At 43.9% G+C, this 16,575-nt stretch overlaps 1 protein-coding gene across 5 annotated transcripts in view; it reads right to left on the bottom strand.

Annotated features, from left to right (window-relative positions):
* The window catches only part of DIP2A (disco interacting protein 2 homolog A), a 254,159-nt gene that overhangs the window by 228,829 nt on the left and 8,755 nt on the right, over nt 1-16,575 (bottom strand). The gene's annotated exons all lie outside the window — the stretch shown is intronic.

Here is a 16,575-nt window from a genome sequence, read left to right as displayed (position 1 = left end):
GGTGGAGAGAGGTGCCCCTTGCCGCCGGCCCCAGCCTGGAGTTGGTGCACATAACAAAATTCATTCCACACATGGACATAAACTTAGAGGGAACACTTCCCTCCTCCTTTTTTTGTAATTGTCCTGGCAGAGTATGAGCAGAAAAAGACAATCCCGATTTTGGTCACGAAAGAAAGGATCCACTTTGGGTTGTTTTGTTTTCTTGTTGCTCTGAGCAGCTCTCAGCCTGCCTTGATTAATAGGTCTGGTTTCTGCCTCCAAGGAACTGCAAAAGCAGAGGAAAGACCCATTGTAAAAGATTTGTGGATTTTCCCTGCAAAGAACTGCTGTTTGAAAAAAAGAAAGTATGCTTAGCTCTCAGCCCTGGAATAAAACCTCTCTCTCCTTATAGTACATCCACTTTCTTTATTCTATGCCAGTTTTTTAAAAAGAATAAATGTCCTTCCAAAACTGGCTTCAATTTAAAGTTACCTTCCCTTGACTACATGAAGTAGAGAAGTATCATAGCCCAATTCACTACACAAATCCATAATCCCAGTGATTTATTAAAATTATTAAATATTTGTTCAATCTGAACTAAATCTAGGTAACTAAACAGATCCAAATCCCTGTACAGTAACTCCTCACTTAAAGTCGTCCCGGTTAACTTTGTTACGTAGCTGATCAATTAGGGAACATGCTCGTTTAAAGTTGCGCAATGTTCCCTTATAACGTTGTTTGGCAGCCACCTGCTTTGTCCACTGCTTGCAGGAGGAGCAGCCCATTGGAGCTGGTGGGGGCTTGGAACCAGGGTGGGCTGGCAGCCCCCGCATCAGCTCCCCTAAGATCCCTGTGCGGCAGCTACCCAGCAGGCTACCAATTGCTGGGCAGTTCAGCTGTCCCTCCCCCCACTGCCATGTGCTGCTCCTGCCCTCGAGCTGCTCCAGGGAGCCTCCTGCTTGCTGGGCGGGGGAGGAGTAAGAGAGGTGCTAATGTCAGGGTGTCCCCTTTCCCCCCGCTCCTGTACCTCACCTCCACAGACACGACAGGGCTCAGGACACAGGAAGCCTGCGGGTAGCAGCTGCTGACTCAACTTGCTGATCTACTTAAAAAGACAGTGCTTAGGGTGGGGTCAGCATACTTAAAGGGGCGATGCGCGTCTCCCTCACGCATGGTGTGTGTGTCTCTCTCTCTCTGCCATGCTGTCTCCCCTCCATCCATTCGTGCTGCCTTGTAGAGTGTGAGGCTATGTGTTAACCCTTGAGGGCTCAGCCGAGTGCTAGTTCATCATTTAGCAGCAAGGTATCTTTTGTATGGTGAAAAAAATTTCCCTGGAACCTAACCCCCCCCCATTTACATTAATTCTTATGGGGAAACTGGATTCACTGAACATCGTTTCACTTAAAGTAGCATTTTTCAGGAACATAACTACAGCGTTAAGCGAGGAATTACTATACATAATTTTCTACTTTTCTTCTTGCAGCTTTTTCCTTTACTCCAGTTACCATGCCCCACACCTACTTTTAAACAAGATTTTTGATATTTTCCAGTTCTCTAAGAAAAATATTTCCTAAAACAGTCTGAAATCCAGTTTTTCATCTTTATCTTTGGACCATTATAAGGTTTCTTTCCCCAGAGTGTCAAGTTTAACTTGATAAAAAAGTAATGGCTTCTGCCCCTTCTCTCCAATTCTTAATTAACTGTATTTTAATCTCCAGTGGCAGCAAGTATGGTTAATATTGCATCTATAAGCTGATGGTATCTGTGATGGAACTGCTTAAAAAAGTAAAAATAAAAAAAGTCATATACTGCAATTTATTTCCGTATCTATTTTAATGCAAGCATCTCAAAGCCGTTTAAACATAAAGCCTCAACATCACCGAGACTTTCATCATCTATATTACAGATGGATAAACTGACACAGAGATTAAGTGTCTCACAGCACCACAACTTAGTGCAGAATCAAGCAGTCCTTGACAAAACCACCTGTTCTCACCATATAACACTGTTTTTTGTATTTCCTTAGCACCTTAGATTATTAAAAATGCAAGTTTTTAAAATCTAGTTTACCTTTCACCACTTAGGGTCTCTTTTCACATTTTGAATACCTTAGTCAAACTGACCTAGTTCTTTAAGTTAGATTCACATCTTGTTTCTACACACTATTGCAGCAATGTGGTTGTGGCATTTGCGTTACAGTCACTGCAGGGGAAGCTTAAAAACAAAAATTATAAAAAACTAAGTGTTTTCATGAAAACAGTATTACATTTCATAACACTTTCTAAGCTAACCTACACTTGCAGATTTAAACTGCTCTGCCATTCTCCTATTAAAGGAACACACCCAGATGCAGGATCCTGAGATTACAAGCTTCTGTTTTACCTCTCTGTCTGCAAGTATATTGCCCTCAACACCGTAGTATCTGCAAACCTAAACATGTAGTCTAGTTTCCTCCCTCCTTCCCCTGAGATAGCTGGTGGGTTTTTGTTTTTTGTTTTGTTTTGAAGGCATCTCAACACAGAGGATCTCAAAACATAGCATAGCAAGATCCACTAACTGTAAACTGAAGGTAGATAAATTCAAGCTAGAAATAATTTGCAAATTTTTAACAATGGCACTGAACTTACCTAGCAATGTGATAGATTCTCAGTCATCTGAAGTCTTCAAATCATGATTGCTGTGTTTCTAAAAGATATGGTCTTGCTTAATCAGAAGCTATGGGCTTGATGCAAGAATCACTGTGTGAAAGTCTATTACTCCTGGGGGGAATTGTGCACCACTGTGTGTGCATGGAATTCATGTTCCCTGCAGATTTATTTGCTTCCCCGCAGAAAAATAACTTTCTAACAGGGAAGAAAAGAGAAGTCACACACTATTCCCTAGCAGCGCAGGTACATTGTTTCAGGCACCTGGAGCAGCCGTCAGACAGGTAAATCACTGTGGAACTGAGGACACCCCAGCCAGTGGCTTCTACCCTGAGCTGGGATCAGCTGCTAGTCCCAGATGGGCTGGAGGCAAGCAAGGACAGGACTTCCTCTTCCCCTGCAAGGAGTGGCTGGGGCTGTGTCAGACCCACTCCCAGAAACCTCCCCCAGCTGCAGGAAGCTCAGCATCCTCCCCTGCTTCCTGCCCCCATCGCTCCTCAGCTGTGAGGGGAAGGGGTATTTGTATGGGGAGCTGCTCCCCCATCCACTCAACCCCCATGCATCCGGACCTCCCATACTCAGACACCTTTGCCAACCCTCACCCGGTAAATCCAAAACCCCCCTAGCCCTCCAGACCCTAACCTCACCCCACTAAACCTCAACCCCTGAATCTGGAGCTGCCCTGCACCCAGACCCCCTATCTCTGGACCCCCACCCTGATGCCCCACCCTCTGCACCATTGAGTCCCCACATCCAGACCATGACACTGACCCCCAGCGAGCTGCACCCAGACCTTCACCCCACCATGCCCCACTCCCCCAGCATCCAGACCCTGCTGCTGAGATCCTCCCCCACCCAGACCCCTCTGCTGAGCCCCAACCACCTTCACCTGGAAGCCCCTGCAGAGTCCCATTGCCCCTGCACATGGGACCCTCCCCCCCTGCAGCGAGCCTCTGTGCATCCAGATCCCCCCACACTTAGACCCCTCACTGAGCTGCCTGCCCCCAGTCTGTCCCACACAGAATGCTGTCACCCCACACCTGGATCCCCCTCACACTGAGACCCTCCACATTTGGATCCTGCCTGGTTGAGCCTGCCTGCCCCACACCTGGTGCAGAAGGGCAGGGCCCCAGGGCATTTCTGGGACAGGGCAAGGCCTTGTGCTGTGTCACAGTGGGGTGCAGCCTCACCGCTGAGTCCCTGTCCCGGGGGTGGAGGATGGGGAGACTGCAGGATGATCTCCAATCTTTGTGTAGCCAGTGGCCTGTGCTCTCCACTGCCAGGCTGGAGCCTCTAGATCTACTTATTGACAAATAAAATCTGCAGAATTTTAATTTTTTGTGCACGATTTTTAATTTTTTGGCGCAGAATGCCCTCAGGAGTAGTCTATGCAGGTCAGACTAAACAATCATAATGGTCCCTTCTGATCTTAAAATCTATGAACAGGCGTTGCAATTATTTACCTACTGGGCAGAACGCTTCGACTGACATGGTCTCAATAGTATGTCAGACCTTACCCTTGCTAGGCAAGAACTATAGTTAATTATAACCATAAGTCACTACCAGCAGCTCCAGCAACCCTTTTTACACTAGTATTTCCTTAGGGGCTATTACTGGTATATAGTTCCAGGCCAGTGGTGATTTATGGCTTCGATTCTTGCTAGTATAAACAAACTCAAAAATCACAAACTGGTGTAGACTGCAATCTTGCATTGAGCAGTGAGGAGGTTGCTTATGCTAAGTTGCCAATTCTTAGGAGTCTGCATTCGGTGTTTTCTTAAACTGCTCATGATGCCAAGAGATGACAGTTTTTCCACAGCTTTGCCCTTTCTAAAAATGGCCATTTCCCATTTTTCCTAAATGAGACTGAAGCCAAAGACTTCACAATGAATATGGCCATTTCCTTGCATCCTTTGAAGTACCAAGTGAGACTGCCCCTAATAAAGATGGCTTGTACTTCCAATTGCTTCCAATACGAGTGAAATCACACTGCCCTCAACTAAAACAGACACCCCCTTCTTTATCACACGCTGCAGAGAAAAAAAGAGAATTAAGGGGAGAACTGAACATGGAGGTGCAGGGAATAAGATTGGTAGATTGGAAATGTGGGGAAATGAAGAGAGGGAGCCAGGGGTCGGGGATAGGAAGAAGAGCAGCAATGGAGATTAAGACCTTGCCACACAAGTTCGTTCCTCAGGCACAAGAGAATTCTCCTCAATAGGGATACAGCTCGTCTGGTGTAGGAGACAGAACATTCTTGGGGGCCGTCAAAAAGTGCAGAATGAAATCCCTGAGGAACTAAGGCACATCACAAACCTCATCAGCTTCCACTCCAACTGCAAGGTACATTTCTCTGCCTTCTCTAATAGAAATACATAGCAACATGTACATTTTAGAAAAACTCTGCCAAAACACAACTTTTCTGCACACACTTCTCCCCTGAGGGAGAGGATGAGAGAACAAACAAAACATCACTAAACAACTGGAAGGCACTCAGATACTACAGTGAGGAGCACAGTACAAACCCATATAGAAAATAAAACAGATGGACAGCACATTGTGAGGTGAGAGCTAGGAGAAAGACAGAACAGTGGCAAGAGAGGGAGTTAGAATGGCAGTTTCCCCATCCTAGAGATTAGGAGAGACTAAATGAAATCCCAGTCTGATCAGCCAGCAGGCAGGGCGATGACTTCATTCTGTGTGCATGTTTAAGACTGAATTTTCAAATGATCACAACTAAGGTTGGGGATTCCTCCTAAACGTTAAAAACTCAGGAAATAAACCAAGTTTATATTTTTCATTTCTTAGGGCTGGCAATACCAATTGCACCCCTCCATAGTCTCTTCCAGATCCTTTATGAACCTGTTGTACTCAGAACTTAATTTTGCATAAGATGAAGGGTTTTTTTAATTGAAGCAAAGTTCATTGCAGTAAGGCTTCCGAGTACAATACTTGATATAAAGTAGAGAACGACTTGCCTTCATTTAAAAAAAATTCAAAGTCGTTGAGAGGAAGGCTGGCATTCCAGGCTGAAAGGTTAACCACATGACTGGGAATCAGGAGATCTGGATTCAGTTCCCAGGTCTGCCTGAAACAAGTCACTTAGCCTTTCTCTGTGCCTTATCTCCAGTTGCTATCATCTACTTCTCGAGTGTAGTAACTGATCAAAGAATTACATCATGTATCCTCTCAGGGTCTCCTACGTGACAAAAATGGTATTTCTGTACATGGAGTTAGCCAACACGACTTGATACACCCCATTAAAACCAGTGTAGATGTAATTTAAAACAAATCATGTTAGTTGGTCGTGTGGTAACCTATGGAGACACCACGGCTATAAGATGATCAGTTAACTATACAGTAGTTAAATTGTAAGGATGTTAAGAAATGTTAGGGCCAGAGGCCCAAACCCTGGTTCAAGTACCCAGGCCGAGCAGCTGGGGGAGAAAGCACTCCCCTGCATTAGGCCACTCCAGTCTCATGCCCAGAGTAGCCTTCATGCCCACTTATGCCTCCATTAAGTGGAGGGGATTGGCAAGAGGATTAATGTAGAGGCAGATCCATTGTCCATAAAATCTTGCTGCACAGTAGTGACTAGGAGCATCCCTGGAGCTCAGAGATGCAGCAATCTCAGCATGCAAGAAATGCACAAATCTCTGTCCCATGCCATTCACATGAACCACATAGGTTATGTTACAAGGATCTTCCACAGCTGTGGAAGGGGAGACAAGGTTTTCCTGAAGAACATGTTAACTGCCTACAAATAAATGTGGTGTAATATGACAATTTTTAGTTTTATACCTCAAAACTGCAGTATGTTTTGAATCTCCTGTAGAAATTACTCTCTCTCTTCTGCTCACCCTCCACCCACTGAGCACTGGGGATTACTAAATTAAACCTTCCGGCTAGCAGCCTACTCAATTTTTCAAGGGTTTCCTTTTTTTCCTGCCTCCCTATAATTATTATACAGCGGAATATTTCATTGAATAGTTTTACTCAATAGCTCACATGGCTAGAATGACAGGAGAATTGTATTGCGCTCAACAACTGCCAGTGAAACCGATTTCCACAATGCAGAACTATTACAATACCAATATAACCCAATTCTTTGAAGATTTCAAAGATGCAAGCATACATTATGAAAACAGTACTGCAAATTAATATGCCTGTCAAAGCAAAAAACTTTGTGCAAACAAATATTATTAAATCGGAGTGTAATTTTTATTATTCTCATAGTCCAAAGCATCATAAAGTCACATCACAACAAACAGTAAACACAACAGGGCCAGCAATCTTCCTCCACATTTTACGGTCTTCATGCTGCTTTGAGAAGCATGCCATGAAACATCCTGTCCAGCCAGCACATTTGCTGCTGGTGCCACCTACTCCTGGCACTTGCTTTGGCAATCTTTCTCCACTCATCTGACCCACATGTCCCGCAAATTCAAGCTCTCTCATCTGATCATCTTAATGATATCATGCATCACTCTGGTTATGCTGTAAATTCAGCTGATTACCTCTTCATTGGGCGTGTGAGGTATCACTAAGTCAGCAATCACCTGTAGCATTTCAATTCAAAAGGAAGAAAGCCTCTTTCCTTAACTTGCATGTCTCTCACATGCACATAGCAAGATGCTGAAGATAAGAGACTGCAGCAATTTCGTTTTACACTTCACAGTAATATGAATAATAAAATGGCCATATTGGGTTAAACGAAGGGTCCATCTAGCCCAATGCCCTGTCTTCCCACAGTGGCCAATGCCAGGTCTTCAGAAGAAATGAACACAACAGGCAATCACTGAGTGATCCATCCCACCATCCACTCCCAACTTCTGGCAATCAGAAGCTAGGGACGCTCAGAGCATCCCTGACCATCCTGGCTAACAGCCATTGATGGACCTATCCTCCATGAACTTATCTACCTCTTTTTTGAACCCTGTTATAATCTTGGCCTTCACAACATCCCCTGGTAACGAGTTCCACTGATTGACTGGGCATTTTGGGAAGAAGTATTTCCTTGTTTGTTTTAAACCTGCTGTGCTGCCTATTAATTTCATTGGGTGACCCCTAGTTCTTCTGTTATGTGAAGGGGTAAATATACTTCCTTATTCGCTTGCTCCACACCAGTCACGATTTATAAACCCCTATCAGATCCCCTCTTAGTTGTCTCTTTTCCAAGCTCAACAATCCCACTCTTGCTAATCTCTCCTCATATTGTAAATCAATGCAATGTTTCTGTATGGCATTTATTGTATATCAATGCAGTCTTCATCCGTCATTTTAATAAGTGAATCTCTCTCCCGTCATATGGGAATATTACTCTCGCAGTTTCATCCATCTTCCTTTGTAATTGGTGTGCATAATATAGCTGTAGTACAAGTCAGTATGTAGCTATGTCAGTCAGGGGCAGGACAAGGTATAGTTTGGACCAATATGGCTGGGGCTTTTGCTGGAACTAGTATGGTTGCCTTTACACCAGCAAAATTGTGCTTTTGCTGATATAGCTTACTTCAGATAGTAGTGCTGGAACGGAGTTTTACCAGCATGTGTGCATACTAGGAGTGTTTTGCAGGTGTAGTAGACTGGGAAAGCCTGCCAAGTGCAGACCTATCCCTTAGGGCAACTGGCATACTCTATACCAGTGGCTCTCAACCTTTCCAGACTACTGTACCCCTGTGACGGGTTGGACCCCCAGTACATCAACCACCTGATGTGCTGGGTTTCACTGAGCCTGCCTGCTCCACTAGCCTGGGCTCCCTCTCTCTGTTTTGCTGAATTAGGTTCTCCGGCTTCTGGTTGCGCGCGCGCGCGCACGCACGCACACACGCACGCCCCAGCTGTAAAATCACACAGTCTGCAAACAGCTCTCTCTGAGAAGACTCAGCCATGAAATTGCCCAGCACTCAAGTGCAACTCCCCTCTGGAAAGTACACCCAAAATAATATTGTCCTGTACTGTAGAGAAATTTATACAATGTAAGCTCATAAATTCACCCCCTCCCTCAATGTGGAGGAAGAATGCGCAACTTCATGCACCCCCCAGTTATACACCGCACAAACTGGGTTCTATAATAAACAAAAACAAATGTATTCACTACAAAAGGCAGACTAAGTGATTATAAGGGATAGCAAACAGAACAAAACAGATTACTGAGCAAATAAAACAAAACATGCATACTAAGCTTAAGATCTTAAAGAAACTGGTTACAAGTAGTAATTTCTCACCCTAACTGTTGTTTTTGGGCAAGTTGCAGAAATTCTTGAAGGTTAGCTACCCCTGCTTGCGGCTTAAATCTTCAGGTATCTTATTCACAGACCAGATCCCTTTTCAGCCTGTGTTCAAATCAGTACTCCTACACCTTTCCCTTTGTCCCATAGGTGTTTCCAGCAGTCATCCTGGGTGTGAAATTCAGTGAAGAGTGAACCAAGATCAACTTACTCCCCAGCCTTAAATAAGATTTACATAAGGCGGGAATCTTTTGTTCCCAGGACACTTCCAGTGGAAAAATACCAGCTCAACATGGGAACCAAGGTTAGGTAGTCAAGTCAGGTGACATGACTACTTAACCTTGTAGTATCAATGTAGCAACCCAGGAAGCTTCTCAGGAAGAAGAGAGATTAGTATCTTCCAAGTCTTCTTATTCTTCCTAATGGCCCATGGGCTGGTGGGTGTTTCCCAAGTGTACACACAGTTGTAATTGTTACACAGTCCATATTTCTAACTTCAGATAAAAAAATGATACATGCATACAAATAGGACAATTATATTTCAGCAAATCATAACCTTTCCAGTGATATGTTACAAGGCCCATCTTGCATAAAACATATCTTAGTTATGCCATATTCATATCTTAAGCATTTTCTATAAAGAATATGGAGCGTCATGTTACAACCCCTTTCAGGAGTCTTGCGTACCCGCAAGTGAAACCTCACTTTAAAAATCTACTTGCTCAAACAATCAGACAAAAATACAAAAGCGTCACAGCACACTATTACTGAAAAATAGCTTACATTCTCATTTTTACCATATGATACAATAAATGGATTGGAATACAAATATTGTACTTACATTTCTGAGTATAGTATACAAAGCAGCATAAACAAGTCATTGTCTGTATGAAATTTGAGTTTGTACTGACTTCACTAGTGCTTTTTATGTAGACTGTTGTAAAACCAGGCAAATATCCAGATGAGTTAATGTACCCCAGTTGTGGGCAACTTGCGGGCCCTTAGGGTAATCCACTGATGGGCCGCGAGACAGTTTGTTTACACTGACCTTCCGCAGGCACGGCCACCCGCAGCTCCCGGTGGCCGTGATTCACCGCAGGTTGCCCACCACTGATGTACCCCTAGACGACCTCAGGTTGCCCACCATGTGCACCCCTGGTTGAGAACCACTGCTCTGTACTAGTATAAGCACTTTTGTATCAATATAACTACACACACACGAATTTAACTACACCAGCAAAACCCTTCAAGTGTAAACAAGACCAAACAGCACTTTCCTATAAAAGATGCCTCTGTAGAGGAATGGAAACCTACTCTGCAGAGTTTGATAAATGCATATTGGCATCACGATGATGTTTTTCTTCAAATTTTTTCCAATGAGGCCAAGACACTTTCTGCCATGATACACGTAGGAACCTGATGTAGGACACCTCAATTCCTTCATGGAATGGTTTCCCAGAAGCCTAGTATGCCAGGCAATACAGGATTTTAACATCACATCTGCAAAAGCTTTGAAGCCCGTAAAGCCCTGACATTTTGGACAGAACAAGGTACAAGAAGTGTGCATACATTCCACATGCATGAAGTATTTATTTCTCTCTACAGAAGTCCAGTTTGCCACAATCTTTTCAAAAAATGCTCAGAATCTTGGCAAAATGATAGAACTCTCTCCTGAGAAGCGTGAAAAGATGGGTTTACTGTGAACAGAAAGATTTCTGGAGTTCTGAGGGCAATCTTGCCCTCATATGAAGTGTAGTGATAGTCCTTGTATGGAAAGAGGTGATAACCCCAAAACCTATTTTTCAGAGATACTGTCTAGTAGAAAAGCAGGCCTTGATGGACAAATGGAAATGGAGAGGTAGATATCCGGGATGCCACTAGATTTGTTACTGCTCTTTACAGGTCACTTGGTTGTAGAACCCTGTCCAAAAGTTGGTGGAAACACTCTAGTATTGCCAAGATCACCAGAACTTTTGTATTCTTCCAACTGTTGCTCGCACATGAGAAGTGAAAACTTGAACAGGTAAATGAACAGAACTGTCTGTCAGAAATCTATCTGGATACCAAAAGTGTATCGAAGACTCTAATAGCAACTCTTCTTTCCTCTCTTCAGTGCCAGGCAATCACTTGTCATTGGCCCACATCAGGAAGAAAAGGGCCTTGTTTCAGTAGATCTAGTGTTGTCTACAGGTGCACCGTATCTATTACGTCCCATAAAATGTGCCTTCCGGGTTACTGGGCATTCAGCACAAGAAAGAATGGTTACTTACCATAGAGGTTTGAGGTGTGTTGGTTTCCACTCATGCTGAGTAAAAGTGGATGTGGATTTATCTGTACTGACTTCAAGACCTCATGAGGTGAAAAGTTTTAGGATTGTTTGTACTGAGTTGGTCACCTATCATGGTGATCGCCCTCCAATTAGCCAATCATCTAGACAGTGATGTACCTGGATTCCTTGTCTTCTCAGAAGAACTGCCACTACTACTGGACATTCAGTGAAAACCCCTGGAGCTGTGGAGAGGCCAAAGGGCAGGACTCTGTACTGATAGCATGATATTCCTACCAGAATTCTCAGGTATTTTCTGTGAGCTAGATTTATGGAAATGTGAAAATAGGCTTCTTGCAGAGAGCTATGAACCAGTTCATAGGATCTAATTAAGGGTTTAAAAGAAGCTAGGCTCACCATGCTGAATTTGAAACTGTGGATGAAGGTGTTGAGATGACGAAGACAGAGGATGGGTCTCAACAACCTTTCTTCTTTGGGATTAAGCAGTGGGAATAAAAAGCCCCTGCGCCCCTGAAGTTCAAGGGCACCTTGTTCCCCAGTTGTAAAAGGGAGTCAATCTCCTGCTTTCACCATCTCTCAGGAGAATGGACCAGGGAGGGGTTTGGAAGGGACTGAAACTGGATGAGATACCCTTTACTTACAATCTCGAGGAACTGCTCTCTACTCCAAGCCACAGATTGTGGGGGCAGCCAAGGATATTGCCGTGCATTGCCTCCAGCGAATCTTTCCTTCTCTCTCAATCAACGACCATAAGTGAGGCAAGGGGCCTGAAATATGCCTGTTGTCTCGACTGCTTTTCTTTCTGGAGTTGGAACAAAGCCCCAAAGGGGAACAAAGTTGCTCTGGAATCTTTCAGGGCACAGAATGCCTCGACAGTGCTAGCTCATGAAAGCTTGTGCTCAAATAAATTTGTTAGTCTCTAAGGTGCCACAAGTAATCCTTTTCTTTGTACAGCTAAAGAGGCCACTGCCCTCAATTGTTACCTGTCTGGACATCCTTAGGGAAAGCTGAGGACTGGAGCCATGATGACCTCCGCACTGTTACTGCAAAGGTCACTCTGTGGCATCGAGTCAGACACTTCCAGCACAGCCTGCAGAGATGTTCTAAGCTGTCAGTTGACCCTCAGCCATGATTAGCCACAAAATTAGACAGTTTGTACCAGTTCAAGAAATCAAATTTAGAGAATGGCCGTTGGTACTCTGCTACCCTTATTTTCAGATTCATGCATGAATAGGTCTTTCAGCCAAAAAAATGCAATTTTCTGGGATGCTTTTCCCTGGTTGTGATTTCAGGGGACCTTGCTGCTTTGTCCTCTGCTGTTCTGCTTGCACAACCGGAGAGGCAGGTGCAGGATGTCAACAAAAATATCCAACCCCCTCTGCAGGGACTTCCTCACTTCTGTCCATTCTCTTGGAGGTGGCAGAGACAGAAGCAGGTGGATTTGGAAGGTTCAGCAGACTGTCAATTATCAGCATGGCTAATCTCCCTGGAGTTGCAGAATGAAGTATACCCCAAAGTATACTTTGCATCCGATGAAGTGAGCTGTAGCTCACGAAAGCTCATGCTCAAATAAATTGGTTAGTCTCTAAGGTGCCACAAGTACTCCTTTTCTTTTTGCGAATACAGACTAACACAGCTGTTACTCTGAAACCCAAAGTATCTGTTTCTCTTGTATTCAAGGGGAATATACAAGATTTCTGCTATGCATTTTTATTAAGTCTTGGAAAACCTTGAATGCATCTGCAGAAGATACTACAGCCACACCCAGATGTTCCTGCTCTGGAGAATACTGCTCCTCTCCAATCTCCTTCTCTTGCATCTGCAGCAGCTGTGGATGGAGTTGAGTTGTCTGGGAAGGCTGAATGTCTCCTATACCCTGACACAGTGCAGCATGCTGGCTTCCTGGAGGAGGGCTGAACAGCCCAAGGGGTCTAGTACGGCCCGGGCTGATATGGATACTGCAGCAAAGGACACATGGAGGGACACCAGGTGCAGTGATCTCTATGAAGGTCTTTGCCTCTTCCTCACTTCCCTCACCAATTCTTCTCTGAAGTCTCTCCCTGACTGCCAATGACCTACCTACCCAGAGCAGAAATGGAGGACAAGGAGGAGATTTTTCCCTGCTGTTTTCAGGGGAAGAGAAGGAAAAGAAACATACCTCCTTTGAGAGAGGGGCAGTGCTATCAGGAGTACTATGCCTGTGAACTGGTGAGGTTCGTATGCAGGACACTCTTCTGGCCAGGGAAGTAGGTCAGCACTGACGACTCATATCAAGGAGACAGTCAGTACCATGGTGATGGATACTGCCACCATAAAAGGATGTAGTCAGTGCAGAAGTGCTGGGCACCAAGGTACTCTGTGTCACGGTCAGTACAGCGGTTCCTAGGCTTAGACAGTACAGCCTGAGCTGCCTCAGACATCAGCACAGAGACACTGGAATGAATCCTCTCAGTCTTATCCTTCACTCACCAAGCCCAGGTGTTATGGTGACTCATGCCTCGTGCTAGATGCCAGGAAAGATTACTTGGAACGGGGATCGTCTCTGGAGCAGCTCTCCTTCCTGCCACTGAGACACACCAACACTGACCCAGTAGCAGATGAATGAGGCCTCAGAGGAAGCAGCTCAAGAGCTTAGAGTGGAGTTGTAGCTCACTGAGGCACTGAGGGAGATGGACTGACCCACAGATTGAGGCTTTGCCAAAGATCTGCCAGAGTCTGAGGAGACTTGCATCAACTTCTCTGGCAGGAAAACTTTCAGCCTCACCTCCCTTGCTCTCCGGGTGCACTTAGAGAAAGAATGGCACACGGAACTACATTCCAGAAGGCAGTCCTCCAAGACATATGAGGCACCTAAAGTTTCCATGGTTGATTGGCACAGCAGAGTCACATGGTGACTTAGTTTAATTTTCAATTAGCCTAGAGACATACATACACACCCACATCCATACAGGGAGTATTAGAATCATGGCAGAAGTTAACTATGAAACACATTTCATTTTATTTAGATGTCAACAGGCAAAAGAAAAACTAAAACCAAAACTATACACTACTATACCAATCTAATAAATTAAACTGCACACTGCACAAGAGCAACAGACACTGCCAGGGGTCCAGTCTTGCAGTCGTGAGTGGTAAAAAGGAACTGAGTAGTGCTTGGGCCCTCTCTACCTTTATGCCCTTGGGGATGAGAACAAGGATACCTAGAGCATAAGCATGGCCCCAACAGAAGACAGCGAGACAAGTTTCTTCGGGTTATCGTCCACACATATTCTCCTCTTGGTGAACATGTATCCCATGCACTCGAGACTGTTCTTTCCTGGCTAGCCATGCGCCAAGATGGGAATCTGTGTGGACGATCACTCAGAAGACCCATGACTCGCTCTTCCTCTTCTTCAGTGAACGCTTTACTTTGAATTACTTGAATTAGAAGGAGTCTTTCTTTCTCTACCCAGGATATAATTTCTATAGCTTTTATGGGGAGCTTTGAACTTCTCGTACTCCCTGGATTTTGTTCAGACATACGACTGGTGGTGCTGTCAGAGTCAGTCAAAAATGGTGGACCCTGAAATTCTGAAAAATGGTAAAGCGTTAGTGGCACATTTCAGAGGTTGAAGTTTTCCTTTTCCTCAAGAAGCAACCATAACCGCTATGGAGAGGTAAGCAAAGGTGAAAGGGTGTCTGAAGCCTTACACCTACTCAAAGATTCAGTCAAAGGATTTGAACAAAGGTGTCCACTCCCAAAAGACCTGACACAAAAGCCTGCTGTCAGGTAAACACAAAACAGAAGCCTAGCCATAAAGGGAGAACTACTTGAATTGATAGGGCTGTAGGTGACAATACTTAACTACTGTCTTATTTGTATTTTAAAAAGTTGTGTAAAATTTTGCTTAATTTCTGAAAATGTTAAATTGAAAAACTACTGTATTTATTCCTCTCCAACAGAAGCACATATTTTTGTAAGACAAAAAGCCAAACATGATCAACTAGCATGCAATCTTGAAAATACTTACCGTAAATCTTGTCTGTGTCTGACAGTACTATGATTTCCCCCTACTCTTTCCTTAATGCGCACTCCTTATTTCAACATTTAGTTGCGAATTTTTACTCTCTCAGAAAAGCCATGTTTCTCTGTGTGCCTCATTGACCCACATGTGGGTGCATTTTATTTTAACTAACAGGAATTGAGGGGACTACATGGTGAAGTGCCTAGCCACTCATCTGTGGAAAGCTGAATGAGGTATAACATGTAGAGACATGTTTAACAGTCTCATCCGGTCCCAGTGGGTATTTGGCAACCCCGCAGTCACCACCGCACAACTGGCAGTTTCTGTTTGAGGTGCCCAGGACTTGAACAACAGGGATGTGGCAGTTCTAGTTTCAGGCTCTTTAGCAGCTTGCACAACACACTTGCCTCTCAAGTTTTAACAGCCTTTCACATTCACTAGTATTACAATTTACTAACAAATGTGTTTTAAAACTATACTTATGAGGAACTGGTAAGCAATAACTTTATTTATACGGTTTAGGTGACATCACAGCCAGGATAATCTAGTGGAAAAATCACAAGTAAACTTCATAACCCAGAGTGTCTTGGAGAATTATTAAATTAATCTTACATCTTGCAAGAGGAACCTCTTACAGCCCAAAAGTTTTGTAGTGAGTGTTCTGTATTTTAAAGCAGACTAATATACACAAGGCAACAGTTAACAAGAGATACTACTGCTTTGCTAGTAGTCTCACTGTTAGGATACAGATATTCAGGCCTGTCTGTAAAGGCCTGTACTTTAAGAATTTAGGGGTATTCTTATTACTTGGCTAGTTAGAGGTATAAAAGAAAGAATCAAAATCACTGTCTGCTGGTGTAAGGGCTTCTCTTACTGTGACAGTCTGAGGCCCTGTTCTTAGGCTAAGGCCTTTGGCTAAGCAGCAGAGGCAGCCATAAGCCAGGAAGCAACAGGTCACATCCTCACATTCCAAACTAGTCACATTGAAAGAAGGTGCTATTGGGCTGTCCTGAATACAATCCTGTCCTGATAGTGCCTGTCACCTCCAGAGAAAGGGAAGTGCCTAGAAAATGTAAAAGGAAACTTAGTTTGATAGCATCCTGTCTGGCAAGAACTCACTTATCAATAGCTGGGATGTGAAATCCTCACTTCTGTATTGTTTTGTCATTATAGTTCCCACTTTGCTATTGTTTGTCTGTATAATCTCTGTCTGGTTCTGTGATTGCTTCTGTCTGCTGTATAATTAATTTTGCTGGGTGTAATCTAATTAAGGTGGTGGGATATAATTGTAATCTAATTAAGGTGGTGGGATATAATCATGTTACAATATGTTAGGATTGGTTAGTTAAATTTCAGTAGACTGATTGGTTAAGGTATAGCTAAGACTATTACTATATAAATTAGGGGCAAACAGGAAGTAAGTTGGGATTCGA

This window comes from Natator depressus, chromosome 11, assembly GCF_965152275.1.
Source record: "Natator depressus isolate rNatDep1 chromosome 11, rNatDep2.hap1, whole genome shotgun sequence".
In the NCBI taxonomy this organism is placed as follows: domain Eukaryota; kingdom Metazoa; phylum Chordata; order Testudines; family Cheloniidae; genus Natator; species Natator depressus.
Note: the sequence above shows the minus strand (reverse complement) of the source record. Positions and strands in the feature narration are given on the sequence as shown.